The 27,584-nt window shown below is 43.9% G+C and overlaps 1 protein-coding gene across 10 annotated transcripts in view; it reads right to left on the reverse strand.

The window, feature by feature from the left end:
• The window catches only part of DDX11 (DEAD/H-box helicase 11), a 62,659-nt gene extending 38,814 nt beyond the window's left edge, over nt 1-23,845 (reverse strand). For 2 of the 10 annotated variants that reach the window (XR_010148329.1, XM_063786766.1), the window contains exons 1-2: nt 23,241-23,474; nt 22,463-22,585 (exon numbers count right to left, since the gene is read on the reverse strand). The gene's annotated coding sequence lies outside the window, so the exon portion shown is untranslated. Of the gene's footprint in view, nt 1-22,462; nt 23,030-23,240 lie in introns of those variants that run through there. The other 8 variants (XM_063786773.1, XM_054664386.2, XM_063786780.1 and 5 more) reach the window with 6 other exon arrangements.
• Nucleotides 23,846-27,584: the final 3,739 nt, after the last annotated feature.

The raw sequence follows: 27,584 nt of genomic DNA on the forward strand, positions 1-27,584 counted from the left end.
CTCTCACCTCAGTCCCCCAAGTAGCTGGACAACAGATGCACACTATCACACCCAACTAATTTTTTTATCTTTACTTTTTGTAGAGACAGGTTCTTGCTCTGTTGTCTAAACTGGTCTTGAACTCCTGGCTATATGTGATCCTTCTACCTTGTCCTCCCAAAGTATGGGGATTACAGGTGTGAGCCACCATGCCCGGCCTCTGCTTTCCAAAAACGAAGCTGACTGAAAAGCAGATTCAGCCAAGATCCTTCAGGAAATATCCCAGAAGGAAGCATTGTTACCATAAGACGCGGCAGCTTCATACGTGTTACTGCCCCTGAAGACCTTCCAGTGGGACAACACGTGGAAGACAGTGATATTGATGATCCTGACCCTGTTTGGGCCTGAGCTAATGTGTGTGTTTATGTCTTAATTTTTAACAGAAAAGTTTAAAAATAAAAACATTTTTTTAAATAGAAAAAAGCTTATAAAGAAAAGCTGTACAGTTGTGTTTTAAATTAAGCGTTATTACAAGAGTCAAAAAGTTTAAAAAATTAAAACGTTTATAAAGTGAAAGAGATACAGAAACCTAAGGTTAATTTACTGAAGAAAGAACAATATTTTAACAAATTTAGTGTAGCCTTAGTGTCCACTGTTTATAAAGTCCACAACAGTGTGCAGTAATGTCCTAGGCTTTCACCTGCACGCAACACACACTCCCTGACTCACCCAGAGCAACTTCCAGTCCTGCAAGCTCCATTCATAGTAAGTGCCTGTGTGTGGAAAAACCACCTCCAATGTGTTTTTCTTCTGCTCTCACACCACAGCAACCATCAACATGGGAGACTTCTATGACCACATACAGGGGAATTTCTCCCCACACACCAAGCAAGCAAGCAGTTCTGGAGGGGACACCAGCTAGGTGTCCTCCAGTTCAGTTGTGACACCGCCTACCTGGAGATAGCATCAGATCCCACAGGTTGTAGGCTCAGTCTCCGAAGACTGTCCCCTCCTTCCCAAGATAGCAAGTCCAGGTCTCTAGAACATCTGACCCACCAGCTTCAAGTTAGGGTTCCTATGACCTCTTCTTTGTGTTTGATTAATTTGCTAGAGTGCTCACACAACTCAGGGAAACACTTATGTTTACTGGTTTATTACAAAGGGTATTTTACATGATACAAATAAACAGCCAGATGAAGAGATACATAGGGTGAGTCTGGAGGGGTCCCTAACCTAGGAGCTTCTGTGGAGTTGGGGTGTGCCACCCTCCTGGCATAGGGAAGAGTTTTGTCAGCCTCCACGTGTTCAGCTTTCCGGAAGCTCCCTGAACCCTGTCCTCTTGAGCCTTCAATGGAGACATCATTGGGTAGACATGATTGACAACCATGTACAAATACAACTGGACTGGAAGGGATGATCTAACACTAGTTGTCTGAGATGCGAAAACCCACCAAGGCTTATCCAGATTCTTCTTGGCCTCTCTGTGCAGCATTCCCACCTCCTAAGGATGGGCAGGACCCTCTCTGGAATGAGGATCTTATGATGTGCAGAGTCCTGCCTTCGGCAGGTGAAAGGAGGGCAGGAGAAAGTCAGAGACAGAGAGAGTCTGTTTTCTGAGCCTAAAGTGTCCCAGCACTATAACAAGACTATAATGAGGGCTTATAGAAGTTATGAGCCAGGAACCCTGGACAAAGACATATAAATACTATAATGCTATAGTGCCCTTTAGAGGCATACCACTTTTATCTTTCAAACCATATGTTTACTGTACCTTTTCTTTGTTGAGACATTTGGAGACACAGATACCATCATGTTGAAGTTGCCCACAGTATTCAGTATAGTCATGTGCTGCACAGGTCTGTAGCTTAGGAAATGTAAACTAAAGAAAAATAACCAAGGTGAGTCCTGATCATTTTAGGTTTATTTGCTGAGGTTGAGGACATGCCCAGGAAAGAACGTAGATCCACAGGAAACATTGTGTTTCATGCTTTTTCCAAAGAGGGTCTTGGGATCCCAATATTTAAAGGGAAAAGGCCAGGTATTGAAAGAGGAAGATACATTTTTAAAAGGGTATGGGTAGATAAGAGGCAAGCAGTTGCATTCTTTTGAGTCTTTGATTAGCCTTCACATGTAAGAGGGTAGGGGAACAGTCACTTAAACATTCATCTAGTTCAATGAATCTGCATTTTTACATAAGATAAACAGGCAGGGGGAGCAATCAGATATGCATTTGTCTCAGGTGAGAAGAGGGATGACTTATGTCTCTTGTTCCATGCCTGTGAAGATAAGCCATCAATTTACATGGTCAGGGTGAAATTCAAGGTAACTATCTTAGGGTAAACATCTTGGGGGCCCATAAAGAATTTCCTTAGTTTTTCTTTAATGTTATTGAATGACTGTTGGCATTCCACTGTCTAATATAAAGGTTCTGACTCTGACATTTTAAATGCCTCAGATAAGTGCTTTACTAGGAGACCAAAATTAGGGATCAAAGGTGACAAAAGCCAACTATACCTAAGACTCCTTTTAGTTATCTGATTTTTGAGAGCCTTGATAGTGGCTATTGCTTGTTACCTGTCAGGCATCAGACTCTGCCTACCTTATTGCAGGCAAACCCCTGAATAGACTACCTGCTCTTTGCATATTTGCAAAGAGACACTTTATGATCCAATTCCACCAGGCTGTTTAAAACTAGTATTGGCCAGGTGCGGTGGCTCACGCCTGTAATCCAGACACTTTGGGAGGCCACAGTTGAAGGATCGCTTAAGCACAAAAGTTCAAGGCCAGCCTGGACAACACTGTGAGACTCCATCTCTACAACAAATAAATTTTAAAAATTAGCCATGTGCAGTGGTACACACATGCAGTCCCAGCTACTTGGGAGGCTAAGGTGGGAAGCTCGCTTGAGCCTAGGAGGGCAAGGCTGCAGTGACCCATGATCACACCACTGCACTCTAGCATGGGTGGCAGAGTGAGACCTTGTTTCAAAACAATCAAACAAAAACTGGTATAAACAGTCTTCATAAGTGGGGCTAGCAATGAGTAAATTACCCATGCATTGTAATAGTATTCCCCTGTTTAATTGCAAGCTTCTCAAATCTTTTAGTAAGATTTTTTTCAAAAATGGTAAAGGAATACTTAAATATTTGGGCAGTACAGTCTAGCAGTTTTGGAAGTTTGCCCTAGTCTCCAGATCTTGCCATTCAAGTGCAAAAACAACTGGGCTTTCTCCTCAATTAGTAGACACTAAACAAAAGCATCTTTTAATTCCTATGCTGAGAACCAGCCATAATCCCCTGGGGTAGCTGTAAGTGGGGTATATGGGTTAGCCACGATTGGGTGGGTATGTTGAACGATGTCATTAATAGCTCTCAAATTTGCACAAATTGATACTAATTGGAGTTTGGTTTCTTCACTGGCAAGATAGTGGTATTGTATTGAGACTGTCATGATTGAATAAGTCTGTGCTTTAGAAACCTGTGTAATCCCCCTGTATGACTTCTAATTCTTTACCTTTTAAGCAGTGTTGTTTTTATGTGGAATTAATGCTTTTTTAAATTCAACGTGCACAGGCTGAGCTTTGACTGCTAGTTCAGGTTCCCTTGTCTTCCGAAACAGTGCTACTCCCTCTGTTGTAGACTTCCAGCGGGAATGGTTCTTGAGTTCTTTTCTCTGGCTGAATCACCAGTGTCTGTAGGCATAGGACATGTTTGGGTGATACCTGGATTCTTAGATGTTGTTTCTCAGGAGCAAAAGTGACTTGGGCATTTAATTTACATAACAAATCTTGGCCCAACAATGGAATAGGGCAATGTGGCATATACAGAAAGCTATACCTCAATCTTATATCCCTCAATTTATATTCTTAGGGCTTAAGAAAGAGTCTCTGTTGTAACTTCCCAGTGACTCCAGCCTTGGCTGGAAACATTGCTACAGTATCAACCAATAAGCCAGTCATTTTGTTCCCCACTGTCGCTTGTACCCAGGGCTCCTGTAGGGAAATTATTGTTGCTCTGTTAAATCAGGCGGAGTCCCTGTGCCCCATCAGTCTTCATCAGAGTCACAATCCTGCTCCACCATCTCCTTCTTTGGCATATATTTCCCTTTTCCTCTCCCTTGTCTTTTTTATTACCATCTTTTCTCTGTAGCTTTGGGGGGCATACTTCTCATGTCCAGATTTCCCCACTGTAGGCACACTGGTCCTTGTCTAGGGATTCCTTTCTATTTCAGCCCTCATTCTTCCACCTTTTTGAACAGTCTCCATGAAAATGGTTGCCTGTCTAGCTTTTCTTGTTTCTCTAGCATTGAAGTCTTTGTAAGCAATATCTGTAAACTGGGAAGAGTTCATTCCAACAGTCCCTACCTGCTTTTCTAATTTTCTGTTAATGTCAGAAGCACTTTGGTTGATGAAAGTTATATTTATGACCCAAACATGTTCCAGAGCCTCTGGATCAATATCTGAATATTTTCTGTAAGCCTGATACACTTGTTCCAACCAAGCGGCTGGGTTTTCACTGGCCTCCTACCAGAGGTCATGGATGTTTTTTATTGAGGCTTCGCTGCTTAGGTACTCCCTTTCTTAGGAGTAATCCTACAGTCAAGATATAACCTCATTATTAAGGTTTCATTTGCGTTTCACTAAGGAAATTGCCTCTGGGAGGTTGGAGGACCCAGCAGGGTCTTCCTGGTATAGCCTTCTGGCTCCATCATTAGTCTTGTCTAAAAATAATCCCCTTTCATCATAAAATTTAATAATGCTTGTACACCTGCTATTGTGGAATGATGAGTAGAAAAAATACTGGTGAATATTTCAGTCATCTCCTATGGATCATCCCTATAGGATGGACTTGAATATTTTTCAATTTACTTAGTCAAAGATAGAAAATGGTGAATAACCAAAATAGCCCAGGAGTATGGCCCTGTGCATTTAATCCTCTAGGGGGGAATTTGCATAACAGAAATTGTTCTGCCGCATGAGGGTGTACGCTGTGGTCAAATTTAGTTGCCTTGTCAGGTCTTAAAAGGGGAGCCTATTTCTTGGCTACCTTTAAAATGAGGAGGGGCCACCACACCCTGTAAGTCTGTATTATCTGGATAATCCTCTGGTGGAGGGGGCAGAGATGGGGCAACTCAGGGTACTGTGCTGGTACTGCAGCTGGGGCCTCCATGGGAGCCTGCACAGGCACCAGAGCAGGCTGCAATGGGACAGGCACCTGCAAAGCCTCAGCATCATTTGCCTGTGGAGGGTTTATAGTTGGCAAGATTATCCTATCCCCTTCTTTTCCTCCTCAGGTAATGGAGAGTGAGGAGATTTTACCTGATATGGTCCTGTTTGCACCATCAGCCAGCAACCTTTCTGGGAAGCATGCTTATTATGTACCAACATAAAAGCTTGAATATAAGGTATGCAGTCCCAATTTCCTGATTTCAGATTGAAATGTTCAAGCTGTATAACATTAAATTCAAAGAACCATGTAATGGCCACCTATCTTCCTCATGTATCACATACATTGGCCACACCTTATTGCAGTAGATTATCTTTTTTGTCATAGGGTTATCACTGTAGGCTTACCAGTCAGCCAATATGAACCACAGTGGGCTCTGAGAGGGGATTGATGAAAAAAACTTCCCATGGTGGACACAAACAAAACACAACCAAAACAAATGAAGCACTTTTCCAGCCCAGGCTTTCACAAAGGAAGAGACTGGTATGGAGTCACTATGAGTCATTTCTTCTACCAGTGGTACCACAAATGGTCCAAAGGCCCAAATGGTAAAGAAAGTGGACTACTACTTTGCACCCCAGTAGACTTACCCGGTTGTACAGCTCATCAGCTCATCCAAAAAGCTAGTTTCCCAGCACTTTGGGAGGCCAAGGCGGGCGGATCATGAGGTCAGGAGATGGAGACCATCCTGGCTAACAAGGTGAAACCCCGTCTCTACTAAAAATACAAAAATTAGCCGGGCATGGTGGTGGGCGCCTGTAGTCCCAGCTACTCCTAGGATGCTGAGGCAGGAGAATGGCATGAACCCAGGAGGCAGAGTTTGCAGTGAGCCGAGATTGCGCCACTGCACGCCAGCCTGGGCGACAGAGCGAGACTCCATCTCAAAAAAAATAAAAATAAAAAAAATAAAGCTAGTTTCCTTTCACCAACTAAAAGCAAAAGTAGGCAGTCAGTACTGAATGGGGGAAAGGAGGAAGTTTCCCTGAAGTAGAAAGAGTTTTGGCAGCCTCTCTTTGGCAGACTTTGGGGCTGTCTCTGCAGTTCCCTTCTGCCATGAGTAGCCAGTGCCACGGAGCATTTGCCGCTAACCTCTGGTAATGTGAGTGAGTTAGCCCTGACCTGCTGCCGCCATCAATTGCTCCACCTCTTGGGAACCAAGAAGTCCTCCCAACAATATGGATGAGTTAGTCCTGGTATGAAGCTGTGACCAATTGCTTTGTCTGTTGGGAGCTGACAGGGTGCAAACAGCCCAGAGCACACGGCTTCTGGCTGGGCTTGCCAAAATTTGTAACCAAACCCAGATCTAGGCCACTTGTTGCTTGAAAGCCAAAAGTCTAGAGACGAATGTTGGTGAAAGGGAAAGTTAGCTACATTCAGGAAGCCAAAAACTCGAGGGAGGCTGTGAACTCATCTTCAAAGACCACCTCTCTGATCCGGGAGGTTTTAAGGGAAATTAGGAGCAGGGCAAACAAGGATCGAAGCATTTCACAAAAAGTTTTTGTTACTAGGCCTGACCTAACCTGAAAATAGCCTTAGCTTTTTTTCTCTCTCTCTTTTTAGATACAGGGTCTCACTTTGTCACCCAGGCTGGAGTGCAGTGATGTTATCTTGGCTCAGTGCAGCCTTGACCTCTTGGACTCAAGTGATCCTCCTGAGTAGATAAGATGACAGGCATGCACCACCATACCTAGCTATTATTATTATTAATTATTATTATTATTTTTGTTTGTGTATAGGCAGGGTCTCGCTTTTTTGCACAGGCTGGTTTCATCCTCCTGGCCTCAAGCAATCCTCCTACCTCAGCTTCCTGAAGTGCTAGGAACACCAGTCTGAACCACTGTACCTGGCTGATCAGAGCATTCTTATGAAACATGTGAAGTCTCAGGCAGGCAGGCAGGCAATCACTATTTTCTTGGTCAATGTTGTATGACCTTCTGCAGGTACCATCAGGCTATTCTTATCAAACCACTTAGCCCATTGCCAGAGTTGTTTGTCAGTGTTTTTTCTTTTATGTCTGCTGAAGGTCCTGTATTTCTGAGGCTGTTTTTAATGAATAATCTACAGTCTCAGGAAAAGCAAAAACTGTATTCAAGCAAACAAGCTTTTCTCTAACATGGAGTCAGTACTGTTATAGTTTTTTATTTTTTTTTATTTTTTTGTTTTTTTTTGAGACAGAATCTCTCTCTGTCGCCCAGGCTGGAGTGCAGTGGCGTGATCTCTGCTCACTGCAAGCTCTGCCTCCTGGGTTCACACCATTCTTTTGCCTCAGCCTCCCGAGTACCTGGGACTACAGGCACCTGCCATCATGCCCGGCTCATTTTTTTTTGTATTTTTAGTAGAAACGGGGTTTCACCATGTTAGCCAGGATGGTCTCGATCTCCTGACCTCGTGATCCACCCGCCTCGGCCTCCCAGAGTGCTGGGATTACAGGCATGAGCCACCGTGCCTGGCCATGTACTGTTCCAGTTTTATCCAATAGTGCATACAATTTAGAAGCAGTGAAAAACATTCTGATTATGACTGACTTCAAAGATGTAATGTCAGTCCATTCTGGCCAATGTGGAAACAGGTTCTATGGTCTTTCCATATCTTTCAGTGTTCTCAGAACCAAGTTTCAATAGCCTTAATATTTCATTACTTTTGAGAAAAAAAAAAGTTACCCTCTGACTTCATGCCAGAAAAACTGCTAAGGATTTTATATTATCTCCTTAAATCCTCACAGCAATGTTGATAGATTAAGTCAATCCCTCAGGATTGGGTTTGCCTGTGATAGAAAACTCACACTCCCTTGCCCCCTTATGAACAAAGTCTGAAGGTAAACTGTGCAAAATGATGAATAGCTCTTCTAGCATAAGTGATCTAGGTTCTTTCTATCTTTTGGCTCTTCTACCTTTTAATATATCACTTCCTCCTGATGGTTTAAGATCACTGTTTAGCCCCAGGCATCGTGTTTAATTCTAGTCACAAAGAAGACAGGCAGGATAGAAATGCATGTGCCCTTGCTCTTTAAGAATACTTCTTGAAAGTGCCATATGGGACTCTTGCCTTCCACTGCTTGGTCAGAACTTAGTTACGTGGCCACACCTAGCTGCAAGGGAGGGTGGAAAACATGTTCTCCATTCCAGGCAGCCAAATGCATGGTTTTTTAAAAAGGAAGAAGGGTATTGGAGGACAGTTCCACAGAGGTGTTATAAATACCATTTTGTGGATGAGAAATCAGGTGCAAGGAAATTGAGCTCTGACCTTTGAAGGAGCATAAAGAACTAGTCAGGAATACCTGTGTTCTTTTCCAGTGAATTCACAGCTGGAGTCACCCCAGCAGTGGCATCTGGGGTGCCAGTGCTGGCATCAGGGGAGTTCCCACAAGGGAGTACCCCAAGCCATCCCAAGATGGGACCAGTTGGAATCCCAAAGAAAGAAGCACTAGATGCCAGGGTGATCAGTTCAAAGCATTTATTACGAGAACTTAGGTAGAAACTGGGTTTCACCATTTCCTCCATATAGGCAGTTAGGGAAAGAGGTGCTCTACCTAGCGAGGTCTGCAGCACGAGGATCAGGGAATGGAGTTGATGAGAGATTAAGGCATTTGGCTCAGGGCCTGGCCAGTTCCTCTCAGTGTTTGGGGCAACAACCTAAACACCTTTGTAGGTGTCTGGGAATGTTTGAAGCGTAACCTTGGGTTCCAGCCTGCAGGGCAAATTGTGCAGCTGATGGGGTCACAGGACAGTTGAGGCACGCTCTGTTTCTTGGTTAGGACAGAAAAAGGGAAAACGGAGTACCCTTCAACTACTATGCGGTGGGGGGGACAAAGTTTCAGAATGATTTTAAAAACTAAATTAGAATGAACTTCAGTTATTCCAACAATAGCATAACTTTTTCTATGGCAATCTGACGTGCTTTCTTACATGACGGGGGCTGTAGTCAGCAGCACTCCACTGTATGTATCCCACAGCCCACCTTCTTATGCTCTCATCCGTAATCCAAATATACCCACGGGAGTGTGGCAACCCTGTGAATTTCACCCAACACGTGTGGAGATAGAAAAGGGAATTGAAAACCAAACCCGATGCTGCTCTGCCACCCTACTCTCTTCTTGTGTCAGTGAAACCTTTCCTGAAAACTCAAGGAGATGCTTCCAGAACTGTTCTGTCACTTGGGCTTACCCCTAGTATAGATACTGACAGCCAACAGTTTCCTAGGGAGATAAGAGACAAGAAGCCTAAGGTATCTTCCAAGATCAAATCTACCTCCTTAGTCCTAATCCAAAGTTGTCCATCCCATTAAACCAAAGGTGGGAGAATCTACTATGGAGTGGCCTCACTGACATCCAGACAGACGACTGGAATAAGCTTTAGCCCCCAGTTCTAAATATTCACAGTGACTCACAAGTGGTTCGTAGATAGACCCAACTTCTTCAGGTGGACTTTGGTGCTTGTGCCTCCGTTGACCTTGTTAACCAAAAAGTGACTGCGACATGTTTCAATCGATTACAGGTTTATTTAGCCAAAGATGAGGACACGCTGGGTCCCTGCACTGCCTTCTTCTCTGTTGGTCTCCTGAAAGCCTCTGTTTAAGGAGGTCTCCGTGGCCATCTTTAGCATCTCAGAGTGAATTAAATCCCCCTTTCTAAGGGCATTTTCCTGTGAAGCTTTATTCTCTGTGACATAAGGGGAGAGGGATTTTTAGAGAACCTGGGGTGGCGGGGGCTTTAGAGGAGAGGGGGGATTCTCAGGGGATTTCCCTCTCCCCAGAGATACATCTCTCCATGAAACAAACAAACAGAAAGCACGCAGTACAGTGCACAGCACACAGTCAGTGCTCATGAAGCGTTGGTTCCCTGTCTGCCTACTGCAGTTGGTACAAACAACACTCAGGGTGCCAAGCTTCAGTTTGGTGAAGAAAAGCATAGCCCACATTCCAGTTCCCGGGCCTCGTCCTGAAGGGTAAGGGCAGCTCAGGCCCTGGCATTGCTTGTCCTGAGGACAGGCCAGCACGTGCTGTGCCTGGTGGTCTCCGGAAATGCTGTTGCCTGCCTGCTGCCACTCTGCATCTCAAGCTTATCCCCCCATGCCTTGCCAAAGCCCACTCCATCTCCCTCCCCTCCCAATCCACCTGGAGCTCCCACCTGTCATCTTTCCTTCCCACTGTGGGGCGGGTGGCGATCTGCAGGCCTCCCTGAGAGAGAACTGCCCCTACCCTGCCTCAAAGCCAGGGGCACTGATCCAGCTCTCAGCTCCAAGAAGATGGACTGGGATCTTCCCTTAATGCCTTCTGGGGTCTGAGGATAAAGATGGAGAGAGGCACTGAGCTGAGCACAAACAGGAAAAGGAAAAGCTCATGGCTCAGAGCTGAAGAAGACAGGACCCAGTGAGCAGAGGACTGTGTCCCCATAGGGAAAGACATGTTCTGGTACAGGCAGGTCTGGAGTTCAGGAAGGATTCAGGCTCAGTAGGGACTCCGGCTCACTGCCCTCTGCTTGGGAGAGCAAACCCTCCTAGATGAGGTTTCCTTTCTGTGCCTTTACTGCAGGGAGCTGGTGTCAGAACAAGGGCACCATCAAAATAGGATGCCACAGACATCTCAGCTGTGCCAAACTAATGCCCAAAGGCTCAGCTCTTGCAGGTAGGGGTGGGAGGGCAGGCCCTCACAGGTGGGCCTCCTCACAGGCCCACCCTGCCCTTTATGGCACAGCCCAGGACCCTTAGGTCAAAGCTGACTTTTCCCAGTCTCAAATCGCCGTCTTATCTGTTGCTTTATTTGTAACTCACAACAGGCCTCTGAGTCAGGCAGGGCATATGTCACTCCTATTTCATAGAAAGAGAAACTGAGGCATGGGGTGGGCTAAGTGACTTGGGCCAGAGGGTAAGTGAATTGGAGTCAGGACTCAGATCTCCTTGGACCCACACCAGACATCCTCCCACATGGAACCCTCTCCCTAATCTTAACACTTCCATGGCGTCATGGCTTCATCAGCCATCACAAGAAAATGAGGCCACAGAAATTGCATGCATGTTCATGTGTGTGTGTGCCTGTGTGTGTGTACACAAGTTCATGTGTTTGTGCATGTGTGCATATGTGCATGAATGATGCCTTACTTGCTGAGGGAAGGGGAGGAGGGTTGGCAGCTGCTGCTGATTTTCTCTATCTTGAATGTTGTAAGTGCTTTTCCCAGGAGAGCCAGATAGCCATGGTGTGTCAGGAGAGGTCTCAGAATGAGACTTATGAAGTGAAGATGAACAATGACACAGAGGCCTGCAGTGAGCCCAGTCTGCTCTCCACAGAGATGTGAGCTCTGCTGTCCTCTGCCCAGGATGGCCTGGGTGTGGAGATGGGTCTGGGGAGGCAGGGGCAGGTCCTCAAGATCCCTCCTCTGGGCATGATTTGTAGGAGGAGGGGAGATCACAGAGAAAAAACCTGCGCAGCCTCTGTCATCCTGTCATCTTCTTAGTGGAATGGGGGCCCCCATCTCTCTTTTTCTCACACACACACACACACACACACACACACACACACACACAGCCCTTTTTAGTTTGGCCGTTCCTGACTGGGAAAACATCTAAACATGGTTTCTTAAACTTTTTAGGCTGTAACCAACAGACATAAATATATTTTCTGGTGACACTTAGTGCACAAATACATATATTGACAAACAAGTGTTTCGTGACACTACTATAAAATAAAGCTGCCCAGAAGAGGGCACTGGTGGCAAATCTAGGCCTGAGATTATTTTGACCTTGCTGGAATTTTTTGAATATTTTAGCTGCATATCTAGATGTGTTAGAAGGTAGTGGCATCCATTTGGCTTTTAAATGCCAGCTATGAGAGAGGAGGTGGCCGCAGCACTGGCTAAAGGGCAGAAGGAAAAAGGGAAAATTCTCCTCCAAGGGAGCAGACCAATGTTGCTTAGACCCTAGCTCTGATCACCCTTCTCTCAAAACTCTGCATCCAAACCTCATCCTCAGGTTGATCTCTTCTACCCTTGACTGCTCTATTCCCAGATGTACTGGGTTGAAAAAGTTCATGTCCACTCAGAACCCGGAATGTGACCTTGTTTGAAAATAGGGTCTTTTCAGATGTTACCAAGGTAAGGGGAGCTCAGTGGATTAGAGTGGGCCCTACCTAGTCCAGTGATTGCTGGTTTTATTAAGAAGAGAACACACACACAGACACACATGCACCAAACACACACACACACATATACACAAGAATGTGCCCTGTGAAAATGCAGGCAGAGCTTAGAGTGGCCTGGATCTGTATGTTGCTTCAGTTCTGGGAGCTCCCATGAGCCTGCAGAGAGACTGCAGGGTCTTCCTGAACAGTTCCTGAGGAGGAAAGAGAGACTCAGAGGATTGCCCCGATGTCGCCCTTCCCTCCTCCTAAACTCTGCTGGGCTCTCCCACTCCCCCAGCAAGACTTCCCTGCTAACTTCTGCCCTGCAAGTTGACCCTGACATTTTCAAGTGCCACCTGCCCCTGTGAACTTCAATGGATTGCGCTGTTCTTTGCACAAGAACAGAAACGTCTGCCTGGAGTGCAGCTTGTCCTAGTGGCTGGGACTTCCCTGACACACAGCTCCCCTTATCTGTTGTGGAGTGGTCTCACTGACATCTGAGCAAGCAACTGGAAGAAGCTTCAGCCCCAGTTCTAAAGGTTCACAGTGACTGACAGCTGGGGTTGAGACAGACCCGCCTTCTGCAAGTGAACTTTGGTGCTGGCCTTGGTTGTCCTTTTATAGACATTACCTATTGTGAGGGGCACGACTTTCACCCTCCTGCCCCACCAGTGTCGTGGTGCATTTTTTATTCTTTACATTTTTTATTCATATTATTTCTTGTTCAATTGAAGGTGTACTTCTTCCTGAGTGTGCCTGTGGCACAAGAGGCTTTCCGAAAGAAGCTGCTTAGGTGACTCAGCCTGGAAGCTGAGGCAGGTGGCAAGGGGGCATCTTCCTGAGCCCTCAGTATGTCATCCATGAGGGACTGGATGGGCTCCGGGGACTCATTCTTCACTCCTTCCAGAGCTGAAACCAGAATGAGGCCAATTCAGACTCTGGACCCTAAGCACCGCCTCCCTAACCCCCTTCTTCCCACCCCATGCCAGGTCAGCATTGCACAGCTCTGCTTAGAATCATGTTTCCACTATAAAAGCAATACTTGTTTCACTGTAGGAAATACTTAATACACAATTTTTTCTAAGGAAAAGAAGAAAAATCACTCACCCCAGAGATAACACTGCTAATATTTGGTAGCTGTCCTTGCAGTCTTTTTTTAAAACAGCAACCAAAAAAACAAACAAACAAACAACAACAAAAAACAACCGAATGTTGATAGATTTTTTTTTTCACAAAATAGGACTAGTAATTTTTTTCATTCCATAATATATTCCTCTATACAGCATAACAGGCAATCACATGATTCTACCATAACTTTTTTTAAAAAAAAACAGGGCCTCAACCAGTCAACCAGGCTAAAGTATAATGGCGTGATCATATCTCACTGCAGCCTCAACCTTCTGGGCTCAGGTGATCCTCCTACCTCAGCCTCCTGAGTCATTGGGACTATAGGTGTGAGCCACCACATCTGACTAATTCTATCATAATTTTTTTGGTGAATACCCTATTTCTGAATAATTAGATTCTTTGCAATCTTTCACTGTTATAAAAAGTAATCATAAATTCATTCAGCAACTATATATTGAGGACTTACTATTACCAGTCACTGCTAGGGGCTGGGGATCCAGGGGAGGACAAGAAAAACAGATTCCCACTCTTGAGAAGTTAGCATTCTGGTGGGGGAAAGACAAATCAGCAGTTAAATGCAAATTAAGTAAAAGGGAGGAAGTTGAGGGGAGTTCTGAGACCAAATGACTGGGGAGGAGCCCTTAGGCCCATCAGGGGATGTTTCTCTGAGAAGGTGATGCTCCAGCTCAGACCCGACGTTGAGAGCCAGCCTACGAACACACAGGGCAAGGGCAGAAGACTTCCACATGGTGTGTGTGTGGGGTCTCTTTGTGTCATAGAAAGTACCAGTGTGACTGCAGTTCCCACAGGGGCAGGAAGTGGTGTAGGCTAAGGGTGAGAGGCCTCAGAGGTCAGGACATTCTGAGTCGGGTGAGTGAGAATATGGGAGCAGACTGAGACCGTAAGAGCAGTAGGGAGCTGCTGAGGGGTTTAAAGCAAGGAGTGGCATGTTCCAGCATGCATGTTCTAAAGAGAATCTGGCTGCTAAGAGCAGAATTGTATAGAGAAGAGGAAGAGGGTGTTGGGAGGCTGTTAAAGTGGTCCCGTTAGGGAATCAGGAGGGTGCAGGGTAGGGTGGGAACAGAAGGAATGGAGACAGGAAATTCCTTAGCATGAAAAGGGTAAAGACGAGAAAGAATCTTGGTTCAACAAAACTTGTTCGTTTTAGGCCTTCAAACCCATCAGTGTCTACAGCATCATGTTCGTTTCATTCACTTAGAACAGAACACAAGAACGGGGCTGAAGCTCTAACAGAAAAGACATAAGACCCTTGAGAAAGCATTACTTGAACACCAGGTTTCTCGGACATTAAACATGGGTATAAGTGCTGCTATAGTACCTTTCTGGGGAAGACTTCCTCCTGTCTCGGGGACTTAGGCATCATTATCAAAGGCAGGGTGGGATGAAGAAAGTAAGGTGAATGCTCTGGTAGACTGAGAAGTCTAGGATATACAGGGGGACTTCAGGTGTCAAAACAAGAGGAGAAGGCTTCAGAAGCACACAATGTCAGGGTCAGAATTGAAGCCAGGTTGCAGCCCAAAGGGGACAGACAGCCCTGCCAGTTACTGGTGCTTCAGAGGTGGCACAGCTGCTCTCGGAGAAGCAACTGACTATTTCAGTTTTCCCTGACTACAGCTATAAGGACGCTCCCTACCTGCCACCCTCCATATCATCCCCCGCCCGCACCTAGACACCCGAATCAAGGCAATGAAATTGTCTTGTGGGACATCTATGTGCCCAGCAAAGCTCAGCACATTATGTGCATTTTTATTCAATAATGACAACGATGTTCAAGATCAGCGCTGTTACCCTCATGACACAGATGAAGAAAGGCCTAGAGATGAAGTCACGTGCCCAAGTCTGCAGGGTCCTGACTCATAGAGCTGGTATGGAAACTGATCTGGCTGCTTCTGGAGCCCCTGCTTTTCCATTTCACCACTGACTTGGAGGAGAGAGAGGACCCTGAAATATCGTTTAGTTCAATACTTGACTCTCTAGACAAAGAACTGGGAATGACACATACGGGAAATAAGGAATTCTCCATCTGCAGAGGTCTGCTAGGCATTTTCTCTGAGGAATCAATCATTCACCATTCTCTCAAAAGCAGCTTATGCAAAATATGATCTCTTAGCAGCCACAGTATTCAATACCCTGATTAGGTTCAAATCAGAAGGCAAACACCTCAAGGACAAGAGTTTGCAACAAAAAAAGGCAACAACAGCGCCCTGGACACTCATGTCAGGACATTCCAGTGTGCATACACCTCCTTAAGCACAGAGGGACTCTGAAGATGATCTACCAAAGCAAACATTCTTTCTGTTTTGTCTCCACATCAAAGGAAGGAAATTGTTACATGGAAAACAGGAACAAATAATTTATAACCCATTTCTGCTTGGTCCTAGAATGGACTGACTATCCTCACACCCTATCACAAGCACTGTTCACCCCTCTCTTCCTTCTTAGAGAAGTTAAAAACTGTGCTTCAGTGAGCTCCCATCCCACTCAAAGTAAAACCCTCAATCGTGACTGTGCCTAGAAGACCCAAGAGGATTCTGGCCCCACTACTCTTCTCTCATCTCATCTCCTGCTCTTCCTTCTGCTCCCTCCATGATCATCATACTGGCTTCTTGATCCTTGAACATGCCAAGGACTCTTCCCTTAGAGAGCCATAGAGCTCCCTTTCTCCCTTCCTTCAAGGTGTCAAAGAAAATACTGTTTCAGCACCCTCCAAGTTTATTACACCCAGAAGGATATTAAGACCCAAGACTGAGTCGCACCACCGGTTTCCAATTCTGCTTCTCAGATTAAAGGAGAACTCTCTTTCCCATTGTTCTTCTTCTGTGAATGAGTAGGAGAGACCAGAAACCAGGCCTTGCCCACTACCGAACCCAGATCTTTGTTATAGGTTAACTGACTCCTTTATTGTCGTGTACCTTGCTAAGACCAGATGACACCTGAGATGCCAAGACTGTTAAATCTTCAGTGAGGAATGTTTAATCTACCTTTCCACAAAGAAAAAGACCACCTGGACTAATTAGATCATTTAAATGATGCATTAAACCTTACATAGAAAGATGTTGAAATTCTGCTAGGCTTTCCCAAGCTTCCTCTGTATAAAGGATCCCAAACTTCACTTTGGAATACAGACTTCCATTCTGTGGAATCTGGGCTTCCCACACAGGCCTGTCCTCAACGTTTGTGCTTAAATCAACTCTGTTTAAGGTAAATTCTGACCTTCTTGCATCCTTTAGTTTAACACGGGTCTCTGGTGAAATGCCTCCTTATTGGAGAGGACATCTCTGTCACCTCACCCTCATATACTGCTCAGTCCCTCCCCTTGCTTTATTTTCTCCATGGTGCTTCCCTGACATGTATGCCCTTGTTGAGGGCTTGCTTCCTCTCCTTGGCTAGAATGTAAGTTGCATGAAGCCAGGGACATCAGCTTAATTCAGTGCAGCATCCCCAGGGCTTAGAGAATCACCTGGCACACAGGAGGTTTTCAATAATTAAGAAACAAATTTGTGTAAACAGCAAGAGTGGGAGTTGGCAGAAGTGCGTTCTGTATAAAACACAGGTATTTGTGTTTGGCTGTTGGTGCTAAGGAAGGCTGTGAAAGGTGAGTTCAAGTTTGCTTCTGATATACATTGGAAATATCAACTCCTCTTTCTCCATAGCCACAACTCCCACTCCCTACCTCTTTTCTTTCTCAGGACTTTGGGAAGATTCAAGAACAATGTAGGGAACACGGGCTGTGGGAAGAGCCCTGAATTGGAATTCTACTGATTCTCCCAGTCATTCTCTATGTGACCTCGGACAAATGGCTTAGCCTCTGAAATGGGTAGGGTTGGATGTCAGGATGGGTAAATGAGAGTGAGCTGGCAATCTCTGGTGTCTGGATGAATTGCTCGGGGCCTCTCTATTCTACACAATCTTGGGATCTCCTTTATCTTAGAAATTTATGCCTAGCTTGCACTTTACTCAATAATTTGTCCACTACAATTTTTAAAAATGTTTCAATTTTAAAAGAATATGATTTTAGAAATATGCACCAAAGTAGTTATAGATGAAACAACAAGAAGTCTGGGATCTGATTCACAATAATCCTGGCAGGGAGACAGTGTAAGTAAGGAGACAGAAAAACACGGGTGGCGTGAGTTGCTGTGGCTGGGGAATGGGCACATGGGAGTTTGTGATAACCATTCTCTATACTTCTGTAGAGCACTGAAAACACAACTGAAAATCTTTGCAGCCATAAAGAAAAAAACAAGATCATGTATTTTTCAGGGACATGGATGGAACTAGTGTCGATTATATTTAGCAAACTAACACAGGAACAGAAAACCAAATACTGCTTGATCTCACTTATAAGTGGGAGCTAAATGATGAGAACACATGGACACATAGAGGGGAACAACACACACTGGGGCCTATCAAGTGGTGGAGGGTGGAAGGAGAAAGAGGACCAGGAAGAATAACTATTGAGTAATAGGCTTAGTACCTGGGTGATGAAATAATCTGTACAACCAACCCCCATGACACATGTTTACCTAGATAACAAGCTTGCACATGTACCAATGAACTTAAAATAAAAGTGAATAAATAAATGAAAAAAAAGGAAAATCTTAAACCACCTAGAGAAAAAAGATCACCTACAGAGGAACAAAAATTAGAATGACCCCAGGCTTCTTCACACCGACAAAGAAAGCCAGAAAACTATACTATATAATATCTTCAAAGTGCCAAGGGAAAACAATTGTCACTCTAGAATTGAGTCACCAGTACAGTGGTCTTTCAAGAATGACAGTAAATAACATTTCAAACAAAAACTAAGGGAGCTCACTTAAGAGCACTAAAGAAACTTTTAAAAGCTGACTCTGCAATGAAGAGAAGTGGATGGGCCCCAAAGGAAGGTCAGACATGCAAAAAGAAATGTAAGAATGTATGTAAGTCTAAACAGTTTGTATAAAATGATAGCAGTCATAGCCTCTGATAATGGTTTGGCTGTGTCCCCACCCAAAATCTCATCTTGAATTGTAATCCCCCTAATGCCAGGTGTCAAGGGAGAGATCAGGTGGAGGTAATTGGATCATGGGGGCGGTTTCCTCCATGCCGTCCTCATGATAGTGAGTTCTCATGAGGTCTCATGGTTTTATAAGGGAGATTTCCCTGCTCTTGCTAGCAATTCTTCCACCTGCTGCCTTGCAAAGAAGGCGCCTTGCTTCCTCTTCACCTTCCATCATGATTGTAAGTTTCCTGCCTCCCCAGCCATGCAGAACTGTGAGTCAATTAAACCTCTTTCCTGAATAAATTACCCAGTCTCTTCGTAGCCGTGTGAGAACGAACTAATACAGCCTCTAATTTCTGGGCTAGATAGAACTAAAATAATGGCCATCAAAAGCCTGTAATTGGGAAGGACAGTGATTGGAATGAATGTCAAGACAGGACAGAAGGTTATAATGTGGTTTTACTTCACACTCTGTTAAGTTTAGAATGTATGATAAAAGTCTACTTTTTGGTACCTAGCCCGGAGAACCCTTCACAATTGTGTATAAGGAGGCATATTTAAAAACGTTCTGGGGACAGTGGGAGGAACAGCATCAGGAAAAATAACTAATGCATGCTGGGCTTAATACCTAGATGATGGGTTGATAGGTGCAGCAAACCACCATGGCACACATTTACCTATTTAACAAACCTACACATCCTGCACATGTACCCCAGAATTTAATATAACAATAAAAAAAAGTTCATGCTAGTATTGCTTGAATAGTAACATCCTGGGAACAACTTCAATGTTCATCTACATGGGAAATGATTTCTAAACTCTAGAATATCAATACCACGGAACACTACTGGGAATGCAGTAGATCTGTTGGAACCAACATTTCAGTGGGAAACAAACAAGTGTCTGAAACTTTTCATACACATGTTTATAAATATCCCTTATGAACATCAATGCAAAAATCCTCAACAAAATACTAGCTAACCAAATTCAACAGCGTATCAAAAAGATAATACACCATGATCAAGTGGGCTCCATACCAGGGATTCAGGGTTGGTTTAACATACATAAGTCAGGCCGGGCACAGTGGCTCACACCTGTAATCTAGCACATTGGGAAGCCATGGCTGTTGGATCACTTAAGGCCAGGAGTTTGAGACCAGCCTGGCCAACATGGCAAAACCCTGACTCTACTAAAAAATACAAATAAATTAATTGGGCATGGTGACACACACCTGCAATCCCTGCCACTTGTGAAGCTGAGGTATGAATATCCTTTGAACCCGGGAGGTGGAGGTTGCAATGAGCCAAGATCATGCCATTATACTCCAGACTGGGTGACAGAGCAAGACTCTGTCCCCCACCCCTGAAAAATATATGAGTTAATAAATGTGATACACCACATAAACAGAAGTAAAAGCAAAAATCGTGATCATCTCAATAGACACAGAAAAAGCATTTGATAAAAATCCAGCATTTCTTTATTATTAAGACCCTCAGCAAAATTAGCATGGAAGGGACAAATCTTAAGGTAATAGAAGCCATCTATGACAGACCCATAGCCAACATTATACTGAACAGGGAAAAGTGGAAAGCATTTCCTTTGAGAACTGGAGCAACATAAGGATGCCCACTTTTACCACTTCTATTCAGCTTAGTACTGGAAGTCCTAGCCAGAGCAATGAGACAAGAGAATGAAATAAAGGGCATCCCAATTGGTAAAGAGGAAGTCAAACTGTTGCTGTTTGCTGATGATATGATCGTATACCTAGAAAACCCTAAAGACTCATCCAGAAAGCTCCTATATCTGATAAATGAATTCAGTAAACTTTCAGAATACAAGATCAATGTACACAAATCAGTAGCACTGCTATACACCAACAGTGACTAAGCTGAGAATCAAATCAAGAACTCAACCCCTTTTACAACAGCTTAAAAAAAAAACAACTTAGGAATATACCTAATCAAAGAGGTGAAAGATCTCTGCAATGCAAACTACATAGTCAAAGCAAGACTAAACAAAAACAACAAATCTGGAAATATCACATTACCCAACATCAAACTATACTATAAGGCTATAGTTACCAAAAAAGCATGATATTAGTATAAAAACAGGTGCATAGACCAATGGAACAGAATAAAACCCAGAAATAAAGCCAAATACAGCCAACCGATCTTCAACAAAGCAAACAACAACATAAAGTGGGGAACGGACACCCTAACCAATAAATGGTGCTGAGATAATTGGCAAGCCACATGTAGAAGAATGAAACTGGATCCTCATCTCTCACCTTACACAAAAATCAACTCAAGATGGATCAAAGACTTATATCTAAGACCTGAAACCATAACAATTCTAGAAGCTAACAGAAAAATTCTTCCAGACATTGGCCTAGGCAAAGGGTTCATCACCGAAAACTTAAAAGCAAATACAACAAAAACAAATATAAATAGATGAGACTTAATTAAACTAAAAAAGCTTCTGCACAGAAAAAGAAATAATCAGCAGAGTAAACAACCCACAGAGTGGAAGAAAATATTTGCAAACTACGCATCCAACAAAGGACTAATATGTAGAATCTACCAGGAACTCAAACCAGCAAGAAAAAAACAATTCCATCAAAAAGAGGGTTAGGGACATGAAGAGACAATTCTCAAAAGAAGATATACAAATGGCCATCAAACATGTGAGAAAATGCTCAATATCACTATCAGGGAAATGCAAATCAAAACCACAGATACCACCTTATTTCTGCAAGAATGTCCAAAATTTAAAAATCAAAAAACAATAGATGTTGGTGTGGATGTGGTGAAAAGGAAACACTTTTACACTGCCGGTGGAAATGTAAACTAGTACAACCATGCTGGAAAACCTTATGGAGGTTCCTTAAAGAACTAAAAGTAGAATTACCATTTGACCCAGCAATCCCACTACTGGGTATCTGCCTTCCCAAAATAAGTCATTATATGAAAAAGACACTTGCACACATGTGTTTATAGCATCACAATTCACAATTGCAAAAATATGGAACCAGCCTAAATGTCCATCAACCAACGAGTGAGTAAAGGAATTGTGGTGTATATATATATACACACACACACACACAACATAAACTACTACTCAGCCATAAAAAAGTAACAAAATAATGGCATTTGCAGCAACCTGGATGCAGTTGGAGACCATTATTCTAAGTGAAGTAACTCAGGAATGGAAAACCAAACATCATATGTTCTCACTTATAAGTGGGAGCTAAGCTATGAGGATGCAAAGGCATAAGAAAGATACACTGAACTCTGGAGACTTGGGAAGGGGTGGGAGGGTGGTGAGGGATAAAAGACTATACATTCAATGCAGTGTACACTGCTTGGGTGATGAGTGCACCAAAATCTCAGAAATCACCACTAAAGAATGTATCCATCTAACCAAACAGCCTGTTCCCCCAAAACTATTGAAATACTACTAATAAATAAAAATTGTATGTGTATATGTGTATTTATAGAATGTATATAAAGACAAAGAACACAGGACTCTACAGCAAACAGGCAGGGGAGGAGGGCAGAGGAGCGAGGTGGAGTGGGGTGAGTGCAACTTTACCCTTGTTGGTCACATTTCTACTTTTTTATAAAGACACTGTATTTGTGCATTTTCTTCTGTAAATATAAATTAATGTTAGAAGAGTTCAGTGCAATAAAAAACAAAAAACTGCAAGTTTATGAAGAGCAGGGATGTGTCTGTCTTGAACACCATTGCACTGTAAGCACCTATAGCACATTATAAATGTTCATGGACTGGAAGGAGAGATCCCCAAAATATTAGCAGTCTTTTTATCTCACTAGTGGGACAATGTATAATTTATTCGTTCCAAATACTTTTCTCCATTTTCTACTTTTCTATATGACATTGATAATGGTAAAAATAAAATGATGAACCATGTTCTTAAGAAATGTCTTCATCCCCCATTCTCTCTCACCCCACCCCCTAGTGTCACCCAGAACCCAGGTGCAAGGCCCAGACTCACCATCCCATATCAGCTGCATATCCTCATCGTGGATCTGGTAGATGTTCACCCATTTGACTGTGAATCCTAAAGATTCATCTGCAGTCACGGGCGTTGCTTTCACACAGGGCCAGCCAAGAAATTCTAGTATAAAAATGCCAGAAGTCACTACCAAGGATCGATATACATTTAGGAAAACCAGCACTACAGAGGAAAGGAAACATTCAAGAAACAAAACACCCAGCATCCAGCCGGGCACAGTGGCTCACACCTATTATCCCAGCACTTTTGGAGGCAGAGGCACAGGATTGCTTGAGCCCAGGAGTTCAAGACCAGACTGTGCAACATGGTGATCCCCAGCTCTACAAAAAAGTGCAAAATTAGCCAGGCATGGTGACATGTGCCTGTAGTACCAGCTGGGAGGCTGAGGTGGGAGGATCACGAGCCTGGGAGGTTAAGGCCGCCATGAGTCATGATCCTGCCACTGCAGTCCAGCCTGGGTGACAGATCCAGACCCTGTTTCAAGCAAGCAAAACCAAAAGAAAACCCACCATCCAAGGATGGAGTTAATAATAAAATCTGAACAAAACTTTAGAGAAAGTCCTATTGAATCCCCAGAAACTTTTTCTTAAAAGATATTGAGTTCAGTTCCTAAAGTGCTTAGAAATTCAAAATTTGAAGTTATATATAAATCAATAAATAAATCAATACAGGCACTGGTCAGGCAATATCGCTACAGAATAATGAAATAACTTTCAAGATACCACAACATCATCCAGAAGAGAAAAATATAGAGTACCTTCTGCATTAGAAAAACAAAAAGTTAAATGAAAATTCAATAGGTGGGTTGAATAGCAGAATAACCACAACTAAAGGGTGAATTCGTTAAAAGTGAATCAGCCAAGAAATTCTTCCAAAGTAGACAAAGAAATGGGAAATATGAAAGAGAAATTAAGAAACATAGAGAATAAATCCAAGTAAATTCCAAAAATGGAACAGACAGAAGAGAAAAGAGGGCATGTGAACCAAAATAGTAGAAGAAAGTTTCACAGATGATGAGACCAGTAAGCTTTGCCTCAGTGCCCTGCCTCCCTCCACATGACTGGGTGAATGGCAAAGCAGCACCCAGCACCCACATCTGAGGGGCCCTGTGGTACAGATCTTACCATTTCCCCAGGTGGCCTCTGTGTAGGTGATGGCCACTTAGTACTTCTCACTTGGACTATAGCTCCTGACTTCCAAATTCAGCAATATGGAAGATAACAACCTTCTTACTCTAAACACCTTGATATACTAGATAAAATATGATATATATGCATAGCTGAGCTTGCAGGAGAGTAAGAGAAATCTCTAGGGACCAAAAACAAAAAGTTTGCTGACACTCCACCTACTAGGGGTTGGAGGGCATCACTGGTCCCAATAACCCCCCAGGGCATGGGTTGTAATATCTCCTGGGATCCACAGCCTGCAAGCCACACAACCAGAAACTGAGGTGTATGCACCGGGATACAGAGAGAGCTCTGAGAGAATCCCTCTAGGTAACACCCAAGGAGCCAGGAAACACTTCACAATGCTCAAAGGAAGTGAAGAAATCCCTCGTTTCTTTTTCTCTCGGTCTCTCAAGCCTCAGCCTCCAAGCAGGCCCCATGGGAACCTGTAGAAAACAAAACTGAGGGAGGGAAGCCTTCCTCTCCATTTGCAGTTACTGTGGGCCCAAAAGGATGAGGAAAATTCCCATTGCTTTATTTCTTCTCTGCCGCCTGCCAGTTAGCACCAGATGTTGGGACAGTCACAGAAGTGCCTGGCACTGTGGAGTAACAAAAGCCTCAGCTTTCTGGCCACTGAAGAAGGGGAGCCCCAAGGAACTGTAAAGTACCAGGGAGGTTGCAGAGAGGAGGAAAGTGATCCTATAAAGGTGTTTATGAACTCCCGAGCTCATTACATACCCAGGTCTGACCCTGACCAGCACGTCATAGACAATGAGAACTGAACTACAGGATGGACTGCTATCCAGGTCCCAGGCTGGCTGGTGGCCCAAATGCACAATAGTAGAGGCTTCGAACCAAGAACTGGCATTGGAATCACAACCCACGGACGGCTGACAGGATTGGCAGCCTGAAGGTAAATAGGTCAATTGCCTGCTAAAATTACCAGGACTCTCTTGGAAGACCCACAGTCACATAATATCATATTCATAATGTCTATGATTCAATCGATAATCACTCAGCATGCAAAGGACCAGGAACATTTCAACTCACGTGGGAAGAAAATGAACATGCCCTGAAGTCAAGGGGAAAGAGATTGGAATTATGTAATAAAAACTTTAAAGCGGTTACTGTGCAAAGTGTTCCAAAAAGCCACGGTGAACACTCTTGAAATAACAGAAATAGTCTCAGCAAAGAAATAGAAGACATACAGAAAAACCGTGGAAAGCTTTAGAACTGAAAAATATAAGCTTGGGTAGGCTCCATAGTAAAATGGAGATGCCAAAGGAAAGAATCAGTGAACTTGAAAACAGATCAATAAAAATTATCCACTCTGAACAGAGAGAAAAGTGATTCAAAACCAAAAGTATCTTGTGACCTGAGACCATAACAAAAGGTGTAACATTTGTGTCGTGAGAGTCCTAAAAGAAGAGAAAGAGCATGGTGGGGCTGAACAACAATTCTAGAAATAATAGTAAAAACTTTCCAAGTTTGGTGAAAGGTATCAATTTAGAGATTAAAGTTGCTCAGTGAACCTCAAACAGACTAAAACCAAGGAAATGTATGCCTAGAAACATCACAGACTGCTGAAAGCAGAGACAAATATAAGGCCAAATAAAGACATTTTCAAAGACTAAAAATGTTTACTACTAAGAGACCCTCACTGAAGGAACCACAAAGGAAGGAAAAACAAAATAAATCTAAAAGGGAGGAAAGAGCTGGAAGAAAGAAAAATAAGCCAAGAAATTTTTAAGCATATGGGTAGATCTAAACCAGTATTAACTGTACAAAATCATGACAGTCATGAAGATGATGACATAAAGAGCAAATTTACAGATTAAATACAAAGGTGGAGCTAAAATACTGGGCAACATTAGTATATCATGTCGGAGGCTGTGATCAGAATTCAAGCATTCTAAGATCCATGGATTGTATCGTTTGGAGGAAGGAAAAAGATATTATCTTCAGACTTAGTTAAGTCAAGTACAGTACACATGGTAAATTTTAAACATAACAGAAAGATAGGTGAGTCTGACATTGGCCTTGCCACCAGCAGGTGTCCAAAGTCATAGAGGAGATGAGACCAATACAAAAACAGTTGAAATCCAAGGCTCGCAAGTTGAGAGAGTTATAGATGCCAGAGCTGGAGTCCCATAAACCTGTGTCTCAGGGATGCCAGGTCCTTCCCAGCTCTAAACTTGTGTCACCTGCAAGGAAGACGAGATGTGAGAAGGAGTGGGACAGATCTGGTCAGTTCAACTTTCTGAGTCTTACGTTCCTCTTGCCATGAGGACCCTGGGATCCTAAGGCTTCTGTATGGTTTGGGAGGGGGGTAGAGCCACTTGTTCTCTCCCCGCTTCACTCCATAAGTGGAGTCTGCAGAATAAGATCCTTCGAGTGAGAACCATCTTCATATCAGTCAGTTGGTTTCTTATTTGGGTACCAGTGGCTCCTCCAGAAAATTCTGGTGAGTCAGTGGAGGAGTGTGTGCTCCATTGCATGGGGTAAGTAATGCATTTGGGACATGTCCTATGCTCAGCTTCAAGTAGCCAAGTCTCCTTTCTTCTGTCCCTTGGTGACCTAGGCCTCACACCACGGTGCCTTGCCCTAACCCAGTATCCTAAGCTAAGCCCATATTGTGTCCAACTGATCCTAGGGACCTGGGCACATACATCATTAATCAGTGGATGCAGCTGCCTGGCAATACTGCAGAAGAGTGGCTTGATGTCCCTGCCCTGCATATGGCAGAGGATGTTATGCAGGTTCTTCACTGCCTGCAGTGCCTCTCACACTCAGTCTCCAAATTCCCACTCATTCTTCAAAATGCAGTGCAGACATCCCTTTCTCAAGAAGCCTCCCTTGTCCCTTGCCTCACCTCTAACCCAAGCCCCTCCCCACTGACCTCCTGTACCCGTGCATACATCCCCCTTCTCCCTACCACATGTCAATCCAAATCTCAGCTGTATCTCTCTCCTTCTACACACTAGCTTTCTGGGAATAGTGAGGAATTTCACTCATGGTTGCATCTCTCGCAGCCATCACAAACCCCAACACATGTCAATGCTTAAATTGGTGTTGTTCACCCCTGCACTGACCTCTTTACAGTGCTTAAGACATTCTTTTCGTGAGGAGAAAACTACACGTCCTTGGGCACACCTGCCATGACATCTTCTGATTTTTATAGGGACTTGTGTACAGGGTGGCTCAGCACATTCAGTCTTCCAATTGCCATGCTCTATTGTCTACATCTTGAGCTAAATTTCTTAGTTTCAGACCCTCTGCATAATCTCCTTTTTATTTTTGAGACAGGGTCTCACTCTGTCCCCCAGGCTGCAGTGCAGTGGCGCAATCATGGCTCACTGCAGCATAGACCTCCCTGGCTCAAGTGATGCTCCCACCTCAGCCTCCCAAGTGCTATGATTACAGGCATGAGCCACCACACCAGGCCCATAAGTGATGCTGTCCAGTGAGAAGAATTAGGAGAATTAAGAATCCATAGAACACTCCCACCCACTGCTGCCCTTGTTCTCTGATCAAACTAATGCTTCCATCTCAGGCATCTGTACCCTGGCAGGTGATATGTTTCTCCACTGCCACCTGGAAGCTCCTTGGAGGCAGTTTGTAGAGACGTGATTTAACCCACAGCTTCCTGATGACCCTTTCTGGGTTGTAGTACCTCACAGTCATTAGGACCAAGGTACACATCTCCTCCAGTTCTCCTTGTGGCTTTTGGAAAGAGAAGGTTCCAAGGCTGATCCCCAAGGAAAGTCCCCAGGCATCTGCGAATGAGCTTAGTTCATTAAGTGATTCTCTCCTATCAGGAGGGCAGGGACTCACTTACCTCAACCTCCCACCCCGTCCAACATACACCTTCCCAGTGATGGAGGGAAAGAGCTCTCTAGAGGGTGCAAGAGGACAAGAGGAAGGGACCTGTTCTT

Source organism: Pan troglodytes, chromosome 10 (genome assembly GCF_028858775.2).
Source record: "Pan troglodytes isolate AG18354 chromosome 10, NHGRI_mPanTro3-v2.0_pri, whole genome shotgun sequence".
Taxonomy (NCBI): domain Eukaryota; kingdom Metazoa; phylum Chordata; class Mammalia; order Primates; family Hominidae; genus Pan; species Pan troglodytes.